Source organism: Monopterus albus, unplaced genomic scaffold (assembly GCF_001952655.1).
Source record: "Monopterus albus unplaced genomic scaffold, M_albus_1.0 scaffold85.1, whole genome shotgun sequence".
Taxonomy (NCBI): domain Eukaryota; kingdom Metazoa; phylum Chordata; class Actinopteri; order Synbranchiformes; family Synbranchidae; genus Monopterus; species Monopterus albus.
Genome location: NW_018127965.1, coordinates 186,373 through 193,277, shown reverse-complemented (window position 1 = coordinate 193,277; position 6,905 = coordinate 186,373).

Sequence of the window (6,905 nt, the reverse complement as noted above, 5' to 3'; positions counted from 1 at the left end):
TGTTTGCTGTCCCACAGCAGTGAGTTTTCTGTCAGCACTATAAATTTGAACATTCTGAATCTGCAGATCCATAATACTTGGATCCAGATCATACTCTAGTATGTGGATGTTATTGTACAATTTTTGTCCAAGCATTGTATGCGTTATGTATGGAATCAAAAGCAAAATTATGGAAATTGGCCCTATCTAACAATGGTGTAGAATCCTTTAAAAAATCCTGGATCTGGATGACAATCCAGATCAGCACCAACATCTAATCAGTTGCTCTGCCCTGCCTCTCCAAAAGATCACTCAAAATCAATTCATAATTGTTTGAGTTATGCTGTGAATGAACCAACAAACGCCAGTAAAAACATGAGCTCCTTGGCATAGGTAATTAAAAAGGTGGTAACAATAATGATCTTACTTAACCTAAGGCACAAAATGACAAACCTGCAGAGGCCTTGCTGATCAGTACCTTAATTACATCACAGGACTTATTTTAGGAGCTTACACTCGCTGTGACCACTGACATTTTCTAACACGGTTGGTGAGGAAATTGGGGCTATTTTGGAGATGGTTGCTAATTAAAGGTGATAACTTTAAATTGATACTATTATATATTATTTAACCCATGTATCTGCACCCTAACATCTATCCATGAACTCTTTATTCAATATAAAAATAAAACACCACTAAAAAAAAAATCATTATTTGAATTATTTTACTCTAGCACTTATATGCACTTGAACAAGCAACTTAGCCTCAGTCACAGCTAAAGGACCCTTTAGCTTGGGGCTGCCTTCATAAGCTTTTAAAATATATTCTTTGAAAAACCTTCTACAAATAAGATATGTTTAGCCTCACAGAAAACCAAAACCAATGTTGCATTCAGGTGATCATATTCAACTCCATCATCTAAAAAATTCCAAGTTTATCTTCACGAGCCAGAAAAAATGTTCTTTCACTTCAACACATGCATTTGGCAAACGCTAATTGTAGAGGAACAAAAAAACGCGATGAATTTCATTTATCTGTAACATGTTAAGCAGTAAGCATCCATTATTTACATCCTGCTTTGGCTTTTTCAGTTGTCCATTCAGTGCGATATACATAGTATGTTGACATAGAACACCTCTCACAACAAGCCTGCACATGTGATAACCAATCTGTGCTAATTTTTAATTGCATTACTCCTTTTAGCCACTGTTTTGTGGTTGGATTTCATGTTGTATCTCTACATACAGCTGGTAAACACACAAACAAACATAAAACAGCTTCAGTACAGCAGATAGATTATCAGCCCAAGGGCATTACAGTTGTCACACTGAGATAATTGCAGTGACCTGCATCATTTGCGAAACGGCTTACCACAGTACTATCTGATACATTGTTGAAAAACAATACTGGAAATGAGGAGGTGTGGACAGTATGTTTTGCCTCAGGGGTTATATATTTTTACAAGAAGGACGCTGTTCATTGCAGAGGTGCAACTTGCTGAGTAAGTAGTTCTGTGGTGCACATGCTGCCGCATGTTTTCTAATAAAATGATGTCTGCCGTTCTATTGTTGGCTTTGAAACTGACCATACTGCAGAGTCAATTATCAGCTCAGTGCTCAGATATCATTTAAAGTTGTGCTCTTGAAACATTTGTTTGTCCCTAAGGAGTTAAAGAACCTAGTTTGTCCTGACTGTCCTCCTTCCCTCTCTCCTTCTCAGCTGAATGAGCTCATACAACAAAAACCCTTCGGCAGATCTGCCCTCATTTCAGTGGGACCTGGCCGTTTGAGGTTATTAGAGGGGGCTGGGAAGGAAGGTCAATGAGAACACAACCTGGCCAGTAAGGGGATAGAGGTATTGTATGTGAGGTAGGTGGTCATGACAGCAATCATCTTGCAACCTGCACTTCTCAACATGCATGATGCACTTCATGTGCAGCTGCAAATGTCTTGTAACCTTCAGAACATCATCCAATGACACTGGTCATTCAGTGTAATTCAGTGCAGTGAGAACAGGGGAGAAACGCTTGAGAGGTAAAGTATATGCCTAAATGTCCACAATGATTGATATAACCCATCTTAATGTCTGCTAAGCCACAGTGAACCAGGACTGCTCCAATTATATGACAGACATTAATCATCTACCATTTCAAACTTCACTGAAATCCAGCAGTGTCACTGCTGCTAATGCACTTATGAACCAATTTCTAGTGGAAGGAATAGAGAAAAATGTTTATTGGCACCAGTGAGCCACATTCAGTACACCAACTCACAGAGAACAATATTAAACATCTGCTAAAAACTGGATTAGATACAGAGTGTGCCAAAAAAAATCTACTATGTGTTAGAGGGTGTATGAGGAGTGGGCATCAGCTGCTCGCTGATGTAGATTTTAAGTCAGCAAACCACCTGAGATGCAGCCCCTAGCTAAGACACATCAGCTATGCAACTAATTATTAAAAGTAAAGCAAATAAAACACAAAAATTCATAGCACCTCTTCTTAAGAAATGCATTGCAACAGATAACCATCAAAATGTGGATTTAGGCTTAAAGCTACAGCAAAGAGTGCAGCCGACTGTGGCAGCATATAAACATACATAGAATATAAAATGACAGAAACCATAGACTTATCTTTGTGCAACACAACAAGCACGTTTATCCGCCTAAAGCCAAAACATGTTAGCCTCTACTAGAAACCAAAACCCTAACACCCAACAAAACAACGGTGACAAGCTATGAGGAAATATTCTGCCATTAAGCCTGTAAACAGTAGTGACATGTTTTTGTTTTTTGTTATTTTAAAAAGCTAATTTAATCAAATGTCTTCTTTAAACACAAATTTGAGGTACTTGAACTGTCATCAGATTGTGGATGACTTTCACACATTAAGAATGGAACATCTAGTGAGGGGATAATGTTTTATTAATACATTTTTATATTAATAATTATTTTCTGTGATTTATCACCCCCATGGATTGTAACGAAACACTGTACATTGTGCTATGTCACAATATTAAAGCGCATAAATATGTACCTTATTTATGTTTTCTGCTACTTTCCTTGATTTCAGAAGTAAATACTTTGGGTCCACTGACATTTACTTTTTGTTGTTACTAGTCACGTATTAAAATTTTAGACAAAATATGATTCATTTATACAACATCTGCTGCAGTTAAAAGTACCTCCACAAGCTCCAGTGCTGCACATTAACATACTAACACACACCTATATGTGTGGTAAAGAAAATATCCAGTGTTCTGCTGCACAGTGACCACTTTTACTTTCATTTCTCTAAGTACACTTTAATCCGCTGCCTCCCTGTAAGAGCACTGAAGTAACAGTGTTCAGAATATTTATAAAGGAGTATTTTGATACTGCAGCACTGTTACTTTTACTTAAGTAAAAGATTTGAATGCTCAAACAAAGCATCAGCATACGCGTGCCAAACAACCAAAGAAAAATTAACACAGGGACTGGAAACTGATTCAGTTAATGCCAACTCCACTGAGTAGGCTACACCTCCACAATCTAATCTGCAATTCAGCACAACAGCTCTTCCGTAAATTATCTTCAGGACACCTCTGCAATAAGCATCCTGATGGCTTAAATGTTAAATTCATGACCAAATGAAGGCACGGGAGTATAAATAAATGGTTATCTGTGACACATGTTTACACACATTAATAATACAAGGTTTGCATATAATTTATCGGGCTATACAAGGACATCATAGGCCTGCCCTCCCAAATCTCTGCCCAGTCATACTTGCCACCCCAAAATTTACTACAGGCAATTTTAAAAATGTATAATATCCCTTTGAGAAAATATGCGTTTCCCAAATCATTTAAGAATTATTTGTGGGCTCTTACATATACATGAATGTGGACAGCAGATGTTCAAATGTTTTCTAACAGGGGGTCGTTTTCCGAAGCAAACTGGTTGAGTTGGTTCAAAGCGTCTGAAAGTTTAGGCCATGCCATCACCGATGTTTGACAAAAATATTGCACTTAGGCCACGAACACTGCAACATTTTGCCGTGAATTGGCGTTTGCGCTGACAGCTGAAATAGTCGAAATACTGAGTTTGCAGGCGAAGCAGACATGAATATATTTCTCTCTTTCCAGTGGCAGTGAGCCAAACAGGAGCGAACAGCATCAGACTGAATAGAGCGCGTTATTTCAAAAGGAGCGTCTGATATACGTCACAGCATGCACCGAACCTCAGGGCAGGTCGGGTGTGACTGTTTTTCTCCGTTTCATATTAATAATCCAACCTGCTAAGTGCACTTAGCATGTATTAAAAGGTGTTTTGTTGTTGTGTGTTCGTTGCATGAATTTAATGTTGCTGTGTTTTTGTCTGTTTTATCTGGTTAAATGGTAAATGGACAGCATTTTATGATTCCCACTCTTTTATTTATTTATTTTGCAAAACCTTTCATTCACCCTGTTGCATTGGAAATCTTACTCAGTTACCAATACACAGCCTAATTAAATGTGCCAAAGAGGTGAGCATTATAAGGAAGCTTTATGATCAGGTTAAATGGTGCTTGACCCTTCATTTGGCCACCAAAAATAGGTATCAGGCCATACTGTCATAAATCTTCAGGGCCCCATAACAAGCACCATTTAACAACCCAAACCTATTATAACCCAAATCCAATGATTTTATAGATACCACATGGGCAAAACAACAAAACAATGGTGGTCGCCTTTACTGGAATGATTTTGTATTAAATTATCAACCCTGTTCTTTTTAAATGCATAGCAGTCTTTCTTCAACTACAGCAACGCAGATTCAGCTGTCTAATGAAACAGAGTTGATAGCCTCAGTGTTAGTCCGCTTTTGCCAAACAACCGGACAAATCCTGTGTTTCCATGGCGATTTGAAAAGCTAGAGATGACTGGTCTAGGAAGGTGTAATCAGCAATGAACCCTGTTTCTTTTGGCATGTGTGGGTTGATGGTCAGGGTTTCAAATACCAGCCCAGCCACAGGAACACTGCTGAGCACCTTCTGTGACTTCCGCATGCCAAGAAATGCAAGTGACTATTAATGTCAGTGAAATGGCGATGAAAAGAAAGATAATCACTGAAGAAAACATGACTACTACAAACATAAAATAATGAGATTTAACACATGAAATCACAGATCTACTACAAGCTTTTTTCTTGTTTATTGTTACTCAACAGTCCCACCTGGCAAAGTTAAAACTGATATGAGACACTACGGGCGTCAGTCACATTTTTAAATATATTATTCTCTCTGTATTTGTGAGGGTTTACTTGACCTGTTTGGGGAACCAGGTTTCGAAAAGCACCACACTGATGCAGCAGAACTAAAGGAACCTGGAGCCTACATTACCCACACTGCAACTGCTGACAGTTCAGTCTGAGTTTCTGGTCAGTGCAGTAAAAAGTACAAGATATACTTCTGAGATGTAGGACAGAAGAATAAATAATATAAAAAGGAAACACTGAAAATCAAAATTGTACTTCAGTACAGCATTCGAATAAATGTATTTAATCACTTTCCACCACAAAGAGGAATGGTGCAGATTAAACATGATGGTCAGGCAAATTAAAGGTTAATGTGCTCTGATGTCACACATAAGATTTAATGGATGCACAGAGAGCACCTGCCAAAGGCCAACAGCAATGTTGCTTTTGTGAGGAGGGTGTGATTCTACAATGTAGAATAATTTCTGGTCATTTCAGCTTTGGTCAGAATGTGTGTGTCATTCAGGTAAATTATGGGAGAGAAGATGGAATGCACATGTAGGCAGAGAACAAATGTGTTGAACCAGTGAAAGTGATTTAGAGGCACAGAGCTGTAAGAATCACCTCGGCTCAAGCTTGATTACAAAGCAGGATCTTTCAAATTAAAATATTACCAGCTCAGGTCATGAAGCATTGTAATTCCAGCATAAAGGGCAACCAGCAGCTACTGCAAAGTGAGAGATGATGTATCTGTGAGGATGAGAGGTTATACTACCTCCTATTAAAGAGCCTTAGTAAAAGTATACAGCACGTCCCTCTGCTCCCCAGGATGTGTTCTCCAAGCTAAATGAAAACCTGTATCACAGTCCATGTCTCCTGTCTCCCTTCCCATGCTCCCCTTCTCTATGTCTAGTCAGTTGCTGTCTATAAATACATAAGGTGCTGTTTCCACGGTAACAAGTCTATGGAGAATTGGCCACCTGATATCTAGTTGGAGTGAAAAGGAGGGTGAACAGTGATCTGCAGTGTCTGACTGTCATGAAAATAGCCTATTCACAATCGATCTCTGTCCTGCAGGTTGACCCCTTCATTTGCATCATCCTACAAGCTACACCTTAGGCCTGTCTGGAGCCTTGTCTAAAAACAATTCTCATTTTTGTCTGGATATATGTTTGGTGTCTGATTATTTCTGCACCAATATCTAATTTCTAACAGCTAACTCTCTGCCAAAAATGTTGGAGTATTCCTGTCTACCTGCTTGTCAAAAGTTGCTACAGTCCAGAGCCGGAGATCGGTCTTATAGCAGTGGAAAGTAACTAAGTACATTTTTTCCTCAACTGCTTTATTTTGAAGGTTCATTGGTAAGGTGGGTATATTTTGTATAACATTCTGTAGATGTAGGTCTATAATGGTGTTCACTGCCCTCCAGTGGTCACACTGGGTTATCGCAAACCTACATTCAATTCTAATCTAATTAGTATAGTTATTATGAATCTTAATATGTCATTATTAATGTGATCATTTCAAATAACAGCATATATATATTATTTTTTGTACTGGGAGGGAGGGAAGGAAGAGGACAGATCTCAGTGCCTGAGCCTGCTGACTGACAGGTAACATATTAAGGACGATGTGACAGACCTGAGTGTAGATTTCACTGAGAAGGAAAACAAAATCCATAAGGCATCTCACATTCTTGACACCTGTCGAGT